The sequence below is a fragment of the Bidens hawaiensis genome, unplaced genomic scaffold (assembly GCF_021521415.1).
Source record: "Bidens hawaiensis isolate Kalapana, Puna unplaced genomic scaffold, B.hawaiensis_p1.1 tig00044713_1, whole genome shotgun sequence".
In the NCBI taxonomy this organism is placed as follows: Eukaryota; Viridiplantae; Streptophyta; class Magnoliopsida; order Asterales; family Asteraceae; genus Bidens; species Bidens hawaiensis.
Window position 1 is genome coordinate 1 of NW_027497940.1, and position 21202 is coordinate 21202.

The 21202-nt window shown below is 33.2% G+C and overlaps 1 pseudogene; it reads left to right on the forward strand.

The window, feature by feature from the left end:
• The first annotated feature begins 936 nt into the window (after positions 1 to 936).
• On the forward strand, positions 937 to 20648 carry LOC143595140 (putative polygalacturonase At3g15720; annotated as a pseudogene).
• Positions 20649 to 21202: the final 554 nt, after the last annotated feature.

Consider the following 21202-nt stretch of genomic DNA (forward strand, 5'->3'; position numbering starts at 1 on the left):
TCGGTTAAGTTATTTATCAATATTGGTTCCAATATTAATTAGTAACACGTATGAAAAAACGATTCAGACTCATTGTTCTTTCTTTCAGGAGGAAACTGAAACTTGTAATCGCCCTACAGTAAGTTATCTGCCGTTTCCATTTATGATATGAAATTTGAAATTAAAATGTTTATTATTGTTGGCTTGTTCATACGTGATTTGGTCCGAGAAAAAGGCCCAACCCAAGATCTTAAGGGGTTGTTTATATGGGTTAGTTAACGATGAAGTTAGGGTTATTAGGTTTTAAATAGAACAATCAAGTTAAGGTTTCATATGATACATGAGTTTATGGGTAATGGAGCGATTGTTAAGAGGTTTTTGAGTTATATTTCTTGTAAGTAAAAATACCGGGAGTTATCCAATAATATTAGTTTCGTGTGTGTGTGTGTGTTTTTTTTTTGATGAGTTATATCAACTCGTTCTTGAAAAATTGAAGACAAACTTCAAATCGGATAAAACTGTCATTTAGATTTTTTGTTATAATGGTTTTTCTGTAAAATAAGATATATTGTATTTGATTATTTATACTTGTCTTCTCTTGAATTTAACAAAGAGTTATCCTAACAAGAAGATAAATCTAGTAACTGAGTTTATTATCTATTATATTATTTATATTTAGTTTAGTATTTATATTCAGTTATGTTTGTTAGTTATTATTCAATCTCTAGTTTGAATATTATGAGCTTGCTGATATATTAACATTATCATTAATTGATTATTTTATTTTTCTCTTTATCATTGTAGTATCATAATGTGAAACTAGAAATAGAATTATAACTAACAAACTTAAAGAAAAATAAAAATCAAATAATAATAATAAATATAACAGATAATAAACTCGGTTAACAATCTCTAATATGTGTGCGTACAATAATATGCAACCATGGGTTGTTTCAGGCTCTACATTTTAACGAGTGCTCGGGTCTTCGGCTGCAAGGCACAACACATATCAACAGCCCAAAGCTTCATATTAGTATCAAGAGTAGCCAAGATGTAGATATTGGAAATCTTCAAATTATTGCTCCTGAAGATAGCCCTAATACTGACAGGATCGACATCAGTGCTTCCTCACGTATTAATATCCATGACTCTCTTATTCAAACAGGTACAAAAGTTATACATCTTAATTAGTAGTGACTAACTCTCTTCTATGATCGATGCAACGTTTTATCGTTTTGATACTCTTAAATAGGTGATGATTGTGGGATGTGGTTGATATTAATGTAACAAGCGTGATGTGTGGACCTGGCCATGGCATAAGGTGGTGCAGTCTTTACATCTTGATCATCATAATTTCACAAATTAAACTCACTCCATATATGTATTTTCGCAGCATCGGAAGCCTTGGTGAAAAGGATCATCATGACACGGTTGAACAAGTTCGAGTACAAAACTGTAATATCACTGGAACTAGAAATGGATTACGCATCAGACAGTACCCGTAATATAGCATTTAACTTGACACAACTTTTTTTTTTGTCGTTTCAAAAACATCGTATCATATGATACAAATTTTTTTTATATCGTTGAATGGAAGTGGGTACGCTAAGGAGATCACATTCGAAGACATTGCTCTGGTTAATGTTGAAAATCCAATCATCATTGATCAACATTACTGCAATAGTATTGAAAATCATGTTTGCCAGCCGCAGGTAAGTCTTGTGTTCCATAGCAACAATCTAATTATTCTTAGTCGACATGTAACTATTTATTTTTAATTCCATTAGGCATCGACAGAAGCAGTACAAGTTAGTGATGTGACGTATAAAAATATTTATGGATCTTCATCAAGCAAGCTAGCGATTAATTTCAATTGCAGCGACAAATATAAGTGTACAAATATCAGGACAGAAAACGTTCATATCACTGAAGGTGATGGTCTCGCGAACTGCAGAAACACTCAAGGAGAATTTGTTGATACAATACCAAGTATTAGTTGTAATTAGTTTCATGTAGCGCCCCCCCCCCACCCCACCCCACCCCACACACACACATATATTAGGAATAGTACCAATGATTTGTTGCGGATTCTTGATTTTATATAGCTAGTTACTTTTTGAAATAAATTGTTTAATATACCGCAGCTTTTCCAATCTATACTCTATTGTCTCAAGTATACCTTTGTTCAAAATCTAGTAAAAGAAAATAAATTAGAAAGGATACATAACTTTAGTTATTATATTTAATAATATATTATAGATCAATATTATAATATTATATTAATAAGGATGAGTATCATTACAGAACCTTTAAATTATTTAAAAACTTGAAAGAACCCTTGGAAACTAATGTTTTTATAAAAAATTTTGTATGTTAATGTTAGTTGAGTGTAGCTTTATCATTTTTTTATCTATATTTACGATTACAATTTTGAAAATTAGTTTTTATACATATCTACGTTTTGTTTTACACTTATATAAATTTGTTAGTACATAAATTTTACACATATGTAAATTTGTTATTTATATATGTAATCAAAATTTTTTATATAAAATATGATAAAACTACTTTTAAATAATGTTAGTATATAAAAAAAATTAAAAAAATGTTTGGTTGTTTAGAGTTTCTAACAGTTCTTAACTTTTTTAGAGTTCTTAAATGATACCAACCCATATGAATAATATGTAAATAATCAAGACAACCTCATAATGCATTTGTGTTACGGTTTTGAATCTAAGGTCCTAACGATATCAAGGTATATATTGGATAAGACTTCCCTTTATAAATTAACTAGCAGTAAACCCGTGCGATGTTGTGACGACGATAATATGTTTAAACGATTTTTAGTAGTTAAAAGACATGTAATGATGATATCATATAAAGATAACAAATAGCAAACCAATATTAACAAATGACTAAAAAAACATATTCTTTTTTGAACAGATAATTACATGTACCTTTTTTTTTCTATACCTATTGAGTGTGTCTTTAGTTATTGTGTTGACATACGTAAATAAATATAAAATATAAGAATTAGTTGAACTCTCAAAAACCTTTAAAATAAGATAGCATAAAGTACAATAATACATATGAGTACCTCTTTTAAGAACATAGTAGACAATAAAACTCGGGAAAATGGTTTCATAACCTTGATTGTGTGTGTAATTGAAACATCAACCAGTGACGAATCAACAGTTTTTTTTTCCATTAGATTCATTGTTCGCAGCGCGACCCCGTTAGTTACACTGTAATCCACATCAACCCCTAAAATTAACTTTCCCAAGACTCGTGTTTGCAATCTTCGTAAATGACCAAAGATTTAATGTCCACCCAAAGCCAAAAGTGATATTTTTTAAAATGACCCAAATTCATTTTGCATAAAACTGTTTTGACGCAAACCAAAAGCAAAATATTTTTAAAGATAAATTGAATTCGATATGCTCATAACATGGTTTAATCATAACCAAACTTGTTATTTTTTTTTAAATGGCCTTAACTCATTTTAATTAGCACTTGTTTTAACCTGGACAAAATTTTAATTTTTTTTATAATGACCTAAACCCATTTGGCTTACAACCCGTGATTGTGAGGTTGAAATTTATTAAAATTTATATATTTAGGGATATAAAAGAAAAACAAAGAAAAAGTAAAATATAGATGAATATATGGGTAAACTTGATGTCCACCCAGAGCCAAAAACGATATTTTTTAAACGACCCAAATTCATTTTGCGTATAACTATTTTGACGCAAACCTAACCAATTTTTTTTTTAAATATGACTTGAATTCGATAGGCTCATAACATGGTTTAATCATAACCAAAATTGTTAGTTTTTTTAATTGGCCGAACTCATTTTAATTAGCACACGGTTTGACCTGAACAAAATGTTAAACTTTTTTATAATAATCTAAACTCATTTGGCTTACAACCCGTTATAACTCGAACGCGTTTTGATCTATCAAAGTCCTTGATCGTTGATCCAAAACAACAAAAAATATTTTGAAAAATGATCGAAACTCACCAAAATTTTTACTTCTTTTAAAGACACAAAATCATTTTGTTTTGTACCATGAACATCTATATTTGATCTTACATCGGAACGTCAACAAAAATAAACATGTCGTGATTGTAAGGTTGAAATTTATTAAAATTTATATATTCAAATATATAAAAGAAAAACAAAGAAATAAGAAAATATAGATATAATGGTGGAAGAGTAATTATAAATTAAACTTACAAAATTGAATATAACTGAAGGGTAAAATGTGTAATTATATTTCATATTTATAAGTGCATATTTGAGTTGTACTCTTATGCTTAATTGACTTGTACATTATCACAAACACCTTAAAATAAAATAAAACTTACATTGAAACGTCGACAAAATTAAGCACGCTGCAATGGTAAAGTCGGGATTTTTTAAAACAAAATATATTAAAAGATATATAAGAAATAAAAATTTTAAATGAATATGTCAAATAAATGGGTAAAGTTAAGGGGTTTATTTGTAACTACTTCATAAATTAACAAAGTTTTGTTGAAGTTAAAGGATTATAAGTGTAATGATTTCTAAACTAAATATTCTTAACCGTTCAATGATGTCTAAAATACAATATTATCCATGCATTTTTAAATTTGTATGCATTAAAGATAATAATTTATGCAATAATAGATATAGATTAATAGTAAAGTAAAAAAAAGGTGTAATTTGTGAGTATATTTAGGGAGAGTACGCATTGTTTTGAGTTATTGTCACACCACGAATTAGGGCCTAGGCGTGTGACCACAAGTTGGTACCTTTTTTGTAAATATATCAAAGTTATGGGTAAATTTTAGCGGAAGACTTTAGGTTTGAATATAATATTAACTTAATTGAAAATTTACTTGGGAATTAAATACCCAAGTATTTAGTTTACAAAATATATGTTTCATATTACAAGGATTATGGTTATCAAAAACGGAGGCATCTTGTACGCGCTTCTATCTTCATTAAGACTCCAATCCTTGCTAATGCTACTTATGCTTAATTACCTGCAATGGGTTGGAAAAATACGTCAGCTATATGCTGGTGAACACGTATGACTCTATAAAACATTTGAATGATATTACAATTCAAATATAGTTTTCTCGACAATCTCAGCGGAAGCATTTCTACTTCCTGTATATGTACCACTGCCCTATACACATAACGGTATTCTCCGAGCCAGGACGCCCTGAACATAGAACTAGTCATGACCGTTTAGCTCGCGGCTACCTCGCTTTGATGGATTGATTTAGCTTAACAGTTATGTTCGGATCCAGACACATGCATATTCGGTCTGAGTTGATTTTATTTTCTACTTTGTATTATAACGTTTTAAAGATCATGTAATCTCATGAAATCATTGACTGACTCGTTAAGACAAACACCTGTTCATCTTGTCGAGTATAAATATGTTTTGATTGATTGAAAAGATTAACGTATTCACATGTATCGTCGGTGTTGGAAAACCTTGACTGTGATTGATTGAGAATGATATTTAACCTATACATAAATAGGTTTGTATAAATACCTGAATGATGTTTTGATTAAGCTATGATTGCTAAGCTTAACCTTGAAATCGTTTATCTTTAATTGTGAATGAAAACACTTAGTTTTTATGTGACGTTTGATGTAGCATGCTTTGGCTTAATAGGTTATAACACGTTGGTAAGTTTCTCCAGGTATGTAAACGGGTCCCTCGGTTGATTGGGATTTGTACGAATTACTTTTCCTTAGGCAAGAAACTTACTACTAATGATATCACCCTTACAGTTACTACATGCCCGTCAAAATATATCTTTGGTTAACATTACTTTGCTATGAAGTAACGTTTATGAAAACTCGTTTTATGAATGTGAATGTTTACAAAATATTTTCAAAGTTAAAGGCCATAGCCTTGATTGATTGTCTAAGCTATAATTCAAATAACTTAAACATAATTCCTACCTTAGATTGGATACTTAGAATGATAATAAGAAAAAAGGCAGGATCTTGATCTACTCGATTGTATGATTGCTAGCTCGATTATAATGTTCCTTGCACGAACTACGAGAAAATGGCACGTCGGCTCGTCACGGCTATTGGGCACACCTCCCTATTCTAACTATGTGAAAATGAAGGTGAAATTGGGATGAATGAGTTCAATACTCGTCACCCCCTTTTATAGGCAATTTCCGTGACCCATCGCGATACGCGATAGGTTTTCTCATACCCGTCGCGTATCGCGACGCCACAATTTGACGCCGCCTTATTTGGTGGTGACACGTGGCCTGTCATATCGTGCCACGTGTTGACACGTGGTTGGACACGTTTCCAGTGACTCAGCATGTTCATCGCGATACGCGATGACCGTTATGTTTTGGGCCGTAGCGTATCGCTACGCCGCCCATTTCTGGGTTTGCGTGCATGTCCATCGCGCTACGCGATTGGCTTATGTTTGCCCCGTCGCGTATCGCGATGGGTGATGTTTTCAGAATTTTCATTTTTGGTCCTTATACTTATTAAGTTAGTATATTAAGCTCAAATTTTATAGGGTAAAAGACACGGTGTTACAGTTAATACACACGATGGTTACGTAACTGAATTTATTTTTTCTCAGTTCTAATTTATATTCACTATATATATATTAGGGAAAAGTTAAAATACAAAGGGAGACAAAAATAAGAAGTGTGAGAAGGATTTGTGATCACACAAAAAATCTCTTAAGAATAAATTCAAGACAGAATTACAAATTTTGTCCTTTAAAAAAAGCCAAATTACGGTTCGTGTCCTTTTCTAAGTTTCCTTGCAGGCGGTGTACTTTAAACTTTTTTTTTCTACACGTTATGTCCTTTACGCTAACTGGGTTAGAAAAACTCAGTTAAATGCCCTCACGTGAGGCGCATGTGAGGGCATTTTTGTCTTTTCACCTGTACCTGCAACTTCTTCTTCCTCTTTCTTCTTCATTTTTGTTCTTTCATCAAAGACTTGGCAGACCTTTCAATCTCCATTGCTACCAATAACCCCAAATCCTACCAACACACTCTTATAACAATCTAACTATGTTTTTAACAATTCCTGTATCAAACCTTTGATTAATCCCAATATCACCAATCTGGTTCTGATTCTAGTGAGCTGCATTTTCCAATCAAAGTTAAGCCATTAAAATCAGAGATAAACAAACCATGGTTGTTGGGCTTACCAGCGCCGGAGTGGATTACTCGCCGCCGGCCGAACTTGGAAGTTCTGATGATCTTTTTTAAGGCATAGGAGGTGCTCCGGCAACCCTCGGTTTCCCAGTGACACCCCTTGCAGCAGCACTGGGTTTTTGAAACCACCACCGCCGCCGTACCACTCTTCACCGTCACCTCCCTCCTCCACCACCACAAACCCTCCACGTCATCCTTCCCAATAACCCACACCAAACCCTTAATCACCATCCGCCACCCAACCCCTAATTCATGAACGGCTCTGATTCAATACACGCACATCCACCAACGGCTCCATAGATTGATATATAAAGGTATGTGAGCCGTGAAGTGAGAAAGGTATGTGAGAATTACGGTTCGTGTGATTCAATACACGGAATTGGAAGGGGCGACGGTGGTGGAGCCATGAAGTGAGAAAGGTATGTGAGAATTGCAATGGAGATTGAATGGACTAAGCCTCGATTGGTTAAGTGTTGAGGATTCGTTGCCGGTGTCACACTTCATAATACCCTACTGTTGCTGGGTTCAATTTTGCAACCCTAGGTGGCAGCGGTTTGGTGGTGTCATGTTGACTTATATATTTGTACAGTGGAAAAAAGTACAGAAAATGGGGTTTTCACTGTCGTTGCCGCGACGTTCTGGCCATGTATTGTGGTGGCGGTGGCAGCCCTGTAATCATCTCGTTTAGATGATAAAGGCTATGATGATGAATCAATCTGAGCTTGGATTTCCGGTGGTTTAGATTAGAGAGAGAAAGAGGAACAGTGGAAAGAGTATGGAGTCAGAAAGACGAAAAGACAAAAATACCCTCACATGCGCCTTATGTGAAGGTATTTAACTGAGTTTTTCTAACCCAGTTAGCGTAAAGGACATAACGTGCAGGAAAAAAATGTTTAAAGTACACCGCCTGCAAGGAAACGTATAAAAGGACACGAACCGTAATTCGTCTTATTTTAAAGGACAAAATTTGTAATTGGGCCTAAATTCAAAGAAATAATAAAAAAATCATAATTCAAAATATAAATAGAACACGAAAAATATTAAAAAACTATAATGTTTCTACCATTATTTCCATTAAAATATAATAATAAAAAAAATTTAAAAAATTGACGAAAAGACACAATGCCGAGATCAAGGAGACAATGACGAAAATGAACATAAGACACAATTATAAATAAATAAGACACAACAGATCGCAAAATATAATACAATGTCGGGCAAAATATAACACAATATTGAGTAATATAACAAAATATTATAAAAAAAAAAAACACAATGTCAAGGTTAAAAGACGGACGAAAATAAACACAAAACACAATGATAAACAGAAACACAAGAAGAATGTTTTCACTTACCATTGTGTATTTTTTTTATGAGAACGTGAAAGATGGTGAATACAATTTTGTGTTTTTACCTTTTTCATTTTTTTATTAAATTTTGAATTATGATTTTTTATTTATTTTTTTAATTTTTTAGAGGCTTTTTGTATAACTACAAATCTTTCTCATCCTTTTCATGGGGAAGCCCAAGAGCTGATAGTCCTCCTTGATTGACCATGCATGCACTCGACATTTAATTAGACATGGGTTCCCGAGACAATTTTGTCTCGGGAAGGTCAACCATAAACTGACCCAACTTGATTTTGTATTTTGAAAACAATTTATTTCTTGTTGAAGCCACACTTGATAAATAATAGACCTTAGGAATCCAAGTAAAAACTTGTACTTGGTTTTGACAATTTTGGACTTTTCTTTTCTTGATGGTAAAACTGTTGTTGGTGAATCCTCAGACTTTACATTCTTGGGATCCTTTTTGATTTTATCCTTTATAGTTTTCCAAAAAGGTTTCCTCTTGTGTTTTACTTTATTAACTTTGGATAGCACATCCACTTCACTAGCTTCACTATCAGCTTGATTCGTGCTTGAACTTGGACTACTAAAAGGTCCTTTTGGGGACAGATTAAGCCGATGTGAATTGCAATTTGTTTCTTGAAACAGTGCTTGCAATGTCTTGCTAGGTGAGAAGAATTACCATACACAATAAAAAAACATTTTCTTCTAGGAGAGCCATAGAACTCATCAAACTTCAATATGGTTGATGTAGTGAGAAAGGTGATTTTTGGAAAGGAACATGACTATGAAAAACTTTAGGTGTGTGATCCGATCATCAAGAACACTAGTATAATATGAATCAACGTAGTTCTATTGGTAATGATCATAGTAGTTGTTATCGAAATAGTTGTATGACTGAGGACTTTGTGAATGATTAGTTGTTTGAGAAAATGATCTTTTATTTGGTGGCACATATTTACATGAAGTACTCGTTTGAGTAACATTTTCAAACACTTTGCTTTTACTTGAATTATCCTCAGTCTTATGACTTGATGATGAATAACTGATATGTTCACCTCAACATGCCTTTTCTCATTGACACAATTTCCAACACAATTTTCATCATAAACAGCATCACAATCACAACTCATGTCTGTTTCCACCAACCCACTTTCTTCTGCACAACCTGCTGAACAAGATCTTGGGAACTAGAGGAACAAATATCTTTGGTTTTGGTGCATGACCAACTCCGTAGACCATTTCGTCCTCTGGTGGGGTATTGAAACTTAAGTGGGGTAGGCTAATGTAGTTGTCATTGAACGGCGGAGGGACTGTAGTATGATCATAGCCTAATCCTGTCTTTTGTTTCACCCCATCTGTACCCCAATAATCCCATTCAGTTTATCAGACACCATTTCAAACCATTCCATTCCAAGTTTATTTATCTTTGGGCAAGGTCAATTTTAGCATTTAATTCATCTATTCGTCTTTCGTGAAACTTAACTAGCTTATTAGACTGAAACAGTTTCTCATGTAATTTTTCCATGGCGTTACTATGAGTTTTAATTTTAGTAGTGAATACCTTTTCAGCCTTTTATATTCATCATTCTAACTTTTAATGCCTAAATTTTCATTATTCAATGCGGCATTATGAGTTCTATAACTCTCTACTTTGTCTATACATGCTTGAGAGCACAAATGTGTGTACCTCGGGAAGGATAAGACTTGCTTGACTTCTTCCACGTGCAACACTTGTCCCATCTTTATTTTCTTTGGAATGATTGTTCATTCAGAGCTTATCACCCATTAATTCAAAACTTGATAGTAGAAGTCAACTCTGAGAGTGTTATTGTATTCAAATTTGTGATTCTCTTGATGGTAGCCACGCTGTTGTACCTTGTGCAAGGCAATGAATTCAACAACTTCTTGTTGATCTTAGACAAATCGTTGCTGATACCGACACTTCTTATTTTAGTAACGAGTGACTCAAATATGTTGATAAGAGAGGCAACCAACCATTCATGAAGCAGTTGCATGACTGCGATTTAAGTCATATCCATGAAGGCAAAAATGTTATTAGTCAGTCATACACGAGCTCGTTAGTGATTGGTCACCAGAAATATTATTCTTGCTTTAAATACAAATTTTGAAAATCAAAATGATAAAGCAGAAAATTTGCAAAAGTTCTTAAAAGAATTTGAATTCAACAAAAAAAATGTTAACAATTCTCAACACAAAATGTTGATGATTAACAAACAAAAAGGGGTATATCAGAACCACGTAACGTGGGGCAACTAAGTAAGTCCTAAACACTTTATATGAAGGCTTGTAAGTACGAACTTGGCAAGTAAGTCCATGGTTCAACCTTTATTGTTTTTAAAAGTTTGCAAAGGTTTAAATTAGCTCAAAATGTTTTAATCAATCATTAAGGAGTCGGAGTCAATTTGGGGTGATCTGATAAACACAAACTATGTCTGAGGTATGATGGAGTCAGTAACTTGTCAGATTAAATGGGGACCACATACGTATTGTGCTTAGTACATACCTTTACATATCACACTGACATCCAAATACCTGTTAAGTTTAAGGTGGACCAGAAATATCTACAATCAATTTTGAATTCTTGGCATAATAACATCCAAATAGAATAGGACGTTATTGATCAATGCGATTTCATATTGTGATCTTTATCGCAAAAAATTAAAGTCATTAGAAAATTTTGTAAATATTATTATTATATAATATTATTTTCATCTTTACTCATATCTTATCTTTTATTTTCTCTTGTTTTATTTTATGTTTTAACTTCAAAATATTACGTATATATATTCATAATATCATAATATACGAAAATGCAAAAAATATTTTAAGTTTTTATTACGTTCATACATATTTTGTTAAATCTTTATTTTATTCAAAATCATGTGTTTTGTTGTCAAGGTTGTTCATGCAAAGTTCGTTGGAAACCTGAGACTTAAACAAATCATTTACAAGTTGAGGGGACATGTTTTGAAAAAGGCGATTCTTCTTTGACCGTCAAGAGGGTCTGTGAACAATTCTTATTCGTGATAAGTTTTTTGCAGTTATACATGGACGGTTAGATCAAGATCAAGTCTGCTAGGTTGCAGACGCTGAAGTTGTAGATGTTGAAGCGCTTAAAAAAACGAGAACGTGAAAGTGGTGTTTGAACCTAAAAATGATCTGATCGTGTCTGAAGATCGGTTGAAGAAACCAGTCGGCCTAAGAAAATCAACAAAAGAAAATTAGATGTCGATCCTCCCGCATCTGATGTTTCTAAAATTTGTTGTTGCGGATTCTTCTTAGAAAATAATATAGAAATTCAAGTTTACAAGAATGGAAATTAAAGAATTGTCCAAGATCCAATCTCGTTCAAGCTCTTGGCTGGATCAAGACAAATACTAAATATCAAGAAATAATGACGATGTAAAGAACTTGACGAAGGTTCCTCGACATACTCAATCCTAGAGGGAGATTGTGTGGCTAATATTCTATATTATTATTAGGATTGTGTATGTCTTTCCATTTGCTTATAGTCGGTGCATTGCATATTCAGTACATTTATTTTGTCCGATAAAAGCCCATTGGACAAGGCCACTTGGGACCATGTAATGACCTAGATATGGAGTATATATATATACTCCATATACTCCATATTCTAGAAACAACTCTTGAAAATAAAGAAACTTTCTCTCTTTAGTTTGAAACTAATATCCGAGATCCGAGTGTTTTTAGTGATTTTTGCTAACTAAAAACACGGATTGGTTCGAGTAAAGTTGTGAGATCCATCTAGAAGACCTACATAGTTTTATTTATATATTTTGGTTAAGCTGGTACAATTTGGCCAACGTCGACTTCTATTTTATTTGGTTAAATAAGTTTAATCACGGGTTATTATTTATTTGGATTTAAAACCGGTTCAATTCAAAGTTATGTTTTAACCAAGATTTTGATTTGAAAGATGTGCTCGTGTTTGGATTTTGTAACTAAAGAAGATCAAGAAAAATTGTTGTGCGCTCGATCAGATGGCCAGAGGAGTGGATACGAGAGTTCATACGACCAAGGGAATGGTGGGGAACATGGTCATGGTGGTAGTTGAGTTTGGGAGAGCCGAAAGAGCACAGTAATGGATCAAGTGGAGTTCCGAGAGGTCAAGACCGAGATGATGAAGACCAATATGGTTGTTAAAGCTGAGAAAGTCAAGATCGAAACCAGACATGTCAAAAGGAGAAAAACATCCACATATTTTGAATCGGAAATTTGGTGTGATTGTCGGACGTAATTTCCAACATAATAGTCATGTCATGTGTAGGTGATCGGGTTGGACCTATTGGGCCCATGGGATTCATCAATATGTACTGGGTTTATGGGGTTGCAGTTAGGGTTTCATTATATTTGGTAATGTCTTGGCTAGCAAGTTAGGTTAGTCTATATAAACTAAGATATGGCTAGACATTATAAAACAAGTGTGAGATGCAAGCGAGTTAGGGTTCATCAAGAGATACACAAGATGTAACTGAGTTAGGTTCATCAAGAGTCAAACCGAGTTAGGGTTTGAGAGAGTTGTAATTAGTTTTTGAGTTATATTTTCTTATTAACATAAACAAGAGTTGGTCGTTTAGTTCATGTCTTTTTATCGATCTGGACTTGACTATCATGCTACATTCTGAGGCCTTAAGGGTACTTTTTATTAGAAAGGTCAAGCCAAGCACATTAGGGAAGTAATTAGACAGTGTCATGTTTGTCAGCATGCCAAGTATGAGACTATAGCCTCTCTTGATATGATACAACCATTGTCCATTCCTACTTGTGTTTTTTCTGACATAAGAATGGATTTCATTACATGATTACCAAAATCCAAGGGTAAAATGTCATATTTGTTGTAGTGGCGCACTACTAGAAAAAATACCTTTAGCGACACGTAATGTGTGTCATTGAAGCCCCGGTCATAAATTGCATGTCGTTGAAGCCCAAGTCAAATATTGAATACACGCATCTGCGTGTCATGTTTTATGACACGCGTTAATGACATGCTTGTACGAACCCCATATACGACTTACATTTATTCGTGTCATCGTATTATTATATTTTTAGAATATATTTTTATTTATTTTTGCATAATTACTATATATTACATTAATGACAATAACTAAATTCTCATGGCAAACAACATAAAATACACGTATAGCAAAACTATCCATTTTCTTTCATAATTAAATATCTGAAGTCAAAATGTTACAAATATTCTCATTGTACAAAATTTTTGTTTAATAGTCAATAAAATACATCACCGGAAAACAAATTGTGCTACATAACTCGACCATTATACTCGACTTCCATCAAAATCCGCCTCCGTGTGTTCATGTTTGCCTCCCCTAACCTGAGAAGAACATTAAACAAAGGAAATGTTAAGAAATTTATTCAGGTCAAAACAAACCAATATAAACATAATGAAACTTGTAAATTACATTGATATTAACGAGTATTTTAAGTCCTTCTCGACTCAGTTAGACACTACACAAATTACAAACAGTTTAATTCTATTCAACATGTTCTTGTTAATCTGCTCTCAGATCAATTGATGGTTTGGCTAAAGCAACAAGTTGGATTTTATAAACAAAGCCTCATAGTATTTACTTACAAAATTTGTAACTTCAGCTTTATTAAAAAAATGTGAACGTGTTTCTGGGTTGTTGTTGTTTCTATTACTATTAACCAACAACAAGTGTACCTAAATGAAACGGGTCAATTAAGTATGAAATAAAATAATAGTTAGTAAACATAAAAATAAAATGGAATTCGAAACTCAATAACTGAAATGGATAAAGTGGGCCAAGAAAAAAGAAAATATATCAGCTAACTAAGGTACTTTGATCCATATTATATTTTCCTTTTAAAATTTTTCAAAAAAATATGTCAACAAATGGTTTGGCAAACACATATCCTAAATTAAAAGCCGTAAATTCAAATTGTAAAATTACATAAAACAGTGACGTTCACTACATGTTGAATCATTTATAACTTGTGGTCAAACCAGTTTGAACCATGTAGCTTATATGCAGGTTGGGTTTGGGCTTAAATGTTATTTGTCAATATTGTTTATACTTAGTTATTTATAAATTATCAACTTTGATCTAACTCGATACTGTATTGGCCCGTTTTGCTACCTCAATGCCATAGAGCAATCAATATTTAGTTTTTACCTAGGTGATGGTTTTGAAATCCTGCCATGATCAATGCGTGAGAAATTATAGTGTTGAATACTACGCGTTCCTAAGCTGTCAAAAACGATTTAATTTTCACCCGATTGATTTTTAAAAGTCGAAACCTCACACAAATCTGAAACTTTTGTTAACCGAATCCTGCTTTAACTCGTCTGAACTCTGTAGTGTCTAACATTCACAAATTGTTAACATTCAAGATTTAAAATTTACTAAGTTTGCAAGTTGAATACATAAAGTGTTACTTATATATTACTATATTATAGTAGCTTTAAATGAACTCTTTCATGGAAGACCCATTAATTTGCTAAGCTCGGTAACAAACTATTGATTGCCAGATTTCATAACAATATAACAAACCGAAAGCATAGCAAACCTAACCTTAACAAACACAAAACAAAATGCTAAAACAACACAAATCAATCGTAAGAATCTATTTGTATGCACACAGCAATTCATGTAAGGTAATTAATTTCCTATGCAAGTTATACATACAAATAATTTTCTTGCAATTTCAAGGCATAGTAACGAAATTTTAATTTAATAAACAACAATGCAACTACAAAGCGAGTACTCTATCTGCTAGTACAACTTGTTCTGTGCAAGTTAGTCATAACATAACCGAATATCAAAGTATGTATCCTATCAACACGAATATCATTCGACATACGATCAAAAATCAAATCACTATCCGATTTTACAACTACATAATCGGATAATCAATCTTTAACTTCATGTTATCTTAATAACATTTCAAATCAGTTAATCAGAAAATAAGTCAAATTCACAAAAACAAGATCTATAAATAAAATCAAAAGGTTAGAAATATATAAATCAGGTATAAACAAGTTATCTGAATAGGAGAAATCTTACATATTAGAGTGATATGTTCTAGAAATTGTAAAGCAACAACGAAAACCTTAGAATTTGGGGGTTTTTATTAGTACCAATGGCATGAGGTCTGTCACCAAACAGGTTTGTTGTGCGGATTTGTGATTACGGTGGAGGAGAGGGATGTTGCTGCGATAGCTGGATCTTGAGAGAGTGATTGTTGTTGGGAAGTCGGCCATGGGTTTTGGAGGAGGAGATAGTGATTGATAAATGTGAAGGTAGATTAGGGTTGTAAAGGTTTGATAAATATATTTTCAAATTATAAGATGACACACCTAACTTTATATTTTAATCTACGACCCTAAATCAATGACACACAAAAATATGTGTCATAAATTTGTAAGATTTTTGAAAATACGACTTTTTTTAATGACACACGTTTCATAAATCCTCGGGTGTCATAGTGTGCATGTCATTAAAGACATTATTTTTTTTCTAGTAGTGTGGATAGACGTTACTGAATGTGCCCATTTTATAGACCTTAGTCAACATATATATGTTGATACACTTGCACAAGCTTTTATAGACAACGTGTGCAAGTTACATGGGTGGCCCAATATATACGATTATATCATATAGGGATTCAATATTTTTAAGCACCTTTTTGGTAGGAATTTCTTTAGCTATGTCTACTACCAACCATCCATAAACTGATTGTCAAACAAAAGTAGTTAATAGATATCTTGAAACATATCTCAGGTGTGATGTTGCACTTTGCTAATACATGGGCATACTAGCTGCTACTAGCTTAATGGTGGTGAAGTACTAATTACCATACGGCTATAAAGACTACTCCCTTTCAAGCTCTTTATGGTTATGACTCTCCTATTCATGTACCATTCATTCACAAATATACTAAAGTAGCAACCTTGGAGTACATTGCATATTGCTCATAATAGATTAGCAAGCCAACAAGCATAGAACTGATCGGGCATTTCAAAAAGGGACACGAGTCTATTTGTATCTTAGACCCTATATTCAGTACCTTTGTGAGTGCTTGGGTATAACAAGTTTTCCCCTAAGTACTATGGGTCTTACTTAGTGATACAAAGGATTGGCAAGGCTGCTTAAAAGTTTGATTTACCACCATAATTTCAACTGCACCCGGTATTTCATGTTTCTTTACTTAAAAAAGCTCCAAGTCCTCAGCTACTATGGTGCCCATTCCGAATGCTTCTTGATTCAACCTTCAACCAGCTAAAGTGCTAGATCACAGAATGATTAAGCATGGGCATAAACGAGTTTCTCAAGTTTTAGTACAATTGTAGAGAGCTTCCCGGGTTCAAGTACCGACACGATTTGGTTAGGGGTGTGCTCTTTGCCATAGTCAAGCGTGCTGAAAATCATGTTAAAAAAGAAGCCCTTGTGAAATTCTTGACTGGCCCGTTAGATGGACGGTGTACTCTTCGTCGAGCTAACATTTTAGTCTTTGGATGGAGTGTGGGGATACATGCGTGTGTGGATCTAACAGGAGTTTCCTCTTTGGTGGGCTTGGGGAATAATGATTTCACAACTGATGCTCTAAAGTTGCTTTATGCAAGGTGACTAAACATGAGAAGGCTTGTCTTGACAACCAACATGTATTTATATCTTTTGTTTTTGACACTTTTAATTTCCTCGCACATGAAGTTGTGGAGCTACTTAGCCGAGTCCAACGGGTCATGCATGGTAATGTTATGACTCCAATATCAATGTAGTTTTCAAAAGATTGTGTTTTGCAATTCAAAGGTGCTTGCGGCACAGCGTGTTGCATGTTTGCCTTTTGTCTTGATATAAAAAAAGTAAAATAAAATAAATTAATTAAATTAATTAATTGATTAATGGGCTGATCAAACTGTGATGGATGCTACTTTGGAGGATAGGTATGCATTTGTTTTACGTTTCCCAGATTTTTAATTGTAATTTTGTGTAACAAGTTCATCCTTGGGGTCAACGATTTTGTTAAGGAAGGGGTATTGATATGTGATAGGAAGTATAGGGGTTTATTCTGAAAAAAGTTATAATTATAGGGGTGTGTTCTGACAAGTGATAAACTAAGTCTGTTATATGACAGTTTGAGCTAGCCAAACTTATTAAGCTTGATTTTGGGATATTCCTTTCTCTCTCTAGATTCTCTTTCTGAAATTAAGCCCTATCATAATTTCTTTTGTTTGACCGGCACTTTATGCTATTAAAATCATTGGGGGTTATGTAGGTTACAATATGAGATGTTCATACAGTTAGTACTTATCAATTAATCTCCGTTCAGAAAAAAATAATTATTATCAATTAAGAGGCCAGTTAGTACAAAAGAAAAAAAACTTGTATAAATTCAACCATGGTGTCTAGTTTTATTCATTCTCACTCAAAAGATCTAATAATATATTCTCAAAATATAGAGGGAGGGTACTAAAGACGGTTCACTATGGCTTCCAAAGGATTAATGGTAACAAAACTAAACATATGCACACAGAATTTTTTTTTTTTAAATAGGAAAAAAGGTAAAGGTGTAAGAGGTTTGTAGGAGAGAAAAAATAATTGTGTTTATCGCCATTTGAAATGACGGAGCTTAAAAGTTGTTATGGTGTTATCAGATCTTGTCCGGTGACATGAAAGTTGTGTATGAGATCCGTCGTTTGAAATGGTGAAACATAAAAATATTGTTTACAATGCTCATTCTCATTTTTTTCAGGGTTTCTTGGTGGTAGGTTTTTGTTACATTTTGTTTAGCCCGGAAACCACACATGCAGCCACTTTTGATGTAACATCTTATGGAGCAAAAGGCGATGGGAGTACAGAGACTCACAGGTAAACCATGGTTCCATGCAAAAGAACTGCAAACTGGTTAGCTGCAAGTATTCTAATAATTAATGTCCATCTTTGTAGGCTTTCCTTCGAGCATGGGATCAATTATGTGAAGATTCAAACGACCCAACACTAATCATACCTTCGGACATGATATTTTTATTAAGCCCAGTGGCATTCAATGGTTCATTATGCAAATCCGAAAATACAAATATCAAGGTAAAATCAGGCTCCAGATAATTATAATTAAGATGTTATTTTAAAAAGTTCTAGATAAAATGCATCTGATCTACTGTCCTTTTTTTTAACTGCTGGTAGCTTTTGGGCAATATCACTGCACCAAATACACTCAATGGATGGAAAGACTGTGTCGAGAGACGGTTTTGGATATATTTCACATCTGTGCGAGGGCTCACCATTGATGGACCGGGTCAGTTTGATGGATAGGGCACAGTCTGGTGGAAACAAACGGTTAAGTTTTTAATTGATCTTGGTTCCAATATTTAGTAACATGTATAAAACGATTTCGACTCATGGTTTCATTCTTTCAGGAAACAACTGAAACTTGTGATCGCCCAATAGTAAGATATATGCCTTTTCAATTTAAGATATAAAATTTTAATGCATATTATTAGAGAGATGAACTTAAAAGGAAAAGATTATCATTTAACTTTTATCTAGTTGCTATAATATTTATTTTTTTAATTGTAACTCACACACTCTATAAAATTACACATGTTTTAACAGTCACGGGACTTGACAACATGCACCCTTGTGACAAAGAGTTAATCCTAACAATTAGATAAAATTAAATGACAACTTTAAATCTTTTTAAGTTTATGTTAACCAACTTTATTTTCAATTATTATTATTATTATTATTATTATTATTATTATTATTATTATTATTGATCATATTCAACTATGTTTGTTAGTTACTATTCTATCTATAGTTAGAATATTTTGGTAGTTATTGAGATATTATTACATATTATTATCATTAATTAGTTAACTTTATCGGGGTTTTTTTCATACTGTAATATTGTTTTAGGCTTTACATTTTAATTTCTGCCCGGGTCTTCGGCTGAAAGGAACAACACATATCAACAGCCCATGTCTTCATATTAGTATTATGAATAGCCAAGATGTAGATATCGGAAATCTTCAAATTAATGCACCTGAAGACAGCCCTAATACTGATGGGATAGACATAAGTGCTTCCTCACATATTAATATTCATGACTCTAATATTCAAACTGGTACAAAATATATATTTCTTAGTAGTTACTTACTATCATCTTTATTATTTGATGTAATGTTTAATCATTCCGATACACTTAAATAGGTGACGACTGCGTGGCAATTAACGGAGGCATCATTGATATTAATGTAACAAATGTGTTTTGTGGACCTGGTCATGGCATAAGGTACCACAACCTTCACAGAAATTGGTCATCATATTTACACCAATTAATCACACTCCGTATATGTGTATATGTGTTTTTGCAGCATTGGAAGCCTCGGGGAAAATGAGGGTCATGACACGGTTGAACAAGTACTAGTACAATACTGTAATATTACAGGAACCAAAAATGGATTACGCATCAAGACAGTACCAGTAATATTATAACATATAACTTGATACAACTTTTCTATTGTGTCTAAACAACATATGATATAACTTTTTCTTGATATCGTAGAATGGAACCGGGTATGCTAAGGAGATCCTATTTCAAGACATTAATCTTGTTAACGTTGAAAATCCGATCCTAATTGATCAATATTACTGCACTAATCATGCTTGCCCGGTAAGTCAAGCATTTTATTACATCAAACTAATATATATTCGTAGTCCATATTTAACATTTTTTTTAATTGGATTAGGAGTCAAGGGAAACAGTACAAGTGAGTGACGTGACATATATGAATATATATGGATCATCCGCATCCAATCCCGCCATTACTTTCAATTGCAGCGAGATACATAGGTGTGAAAATATTGTGACAAACAACGTTCATATCACTGGAGGTGATGCTTACTGCATAAATGCTCAAGGAACATTTGGTGATACCACTCCAAGTATTAGTTGTGATTAGATTCATTTAGCCCGCCACATTAGGAATATTATCAATTATATGTTGGTGATTCTAGATTATATAGAAATTGTTTGATGATTGCAGCTTCGTAAGATCGAAATAATATAGAAATTTTGGACGATGGAAATGACAATAGTTTATATATAAATATCTTCTCAAAGGGGAATATCAAGGCCTTTTGAAATCTCTACTCCAATATCTCAAGTAGTCCTTTGTTCAAAATTTAGAAAGATAATTTAACCAAGTGAAAAAAAGATGCATGACTTTGTATAACAAAAATATATATATTGTGTGACTGTGTGTGGAGATTGTTCATTTCAAAACCAATAATATTTTCATAATCACAACAATAATGCATTTGTACTAATGGTTTTGAATATGTACAAGGGTCTTTGTGCTAGCGCTCCAAAGACTGGACCGGTATTTATTTATAATGATAAAGCCATAATAGTATCTCTAAATCATAGACACTGAAAATATTTTTTTGGGCCGTGAACTAGTTATTGACATGTTGGGCTGCTGACGATGGATTAGTTCAATACGTGGGAGTTACAGGGAGTATTGTCGGGTTGACCAAGGAAAATAAAATCGATCAAGGTTTTGTAAAATATTTTACAAAGTTCAAGACTCTATTCATACAACTTTGATTTCGGGTCCTTCGATCTTTTGGAT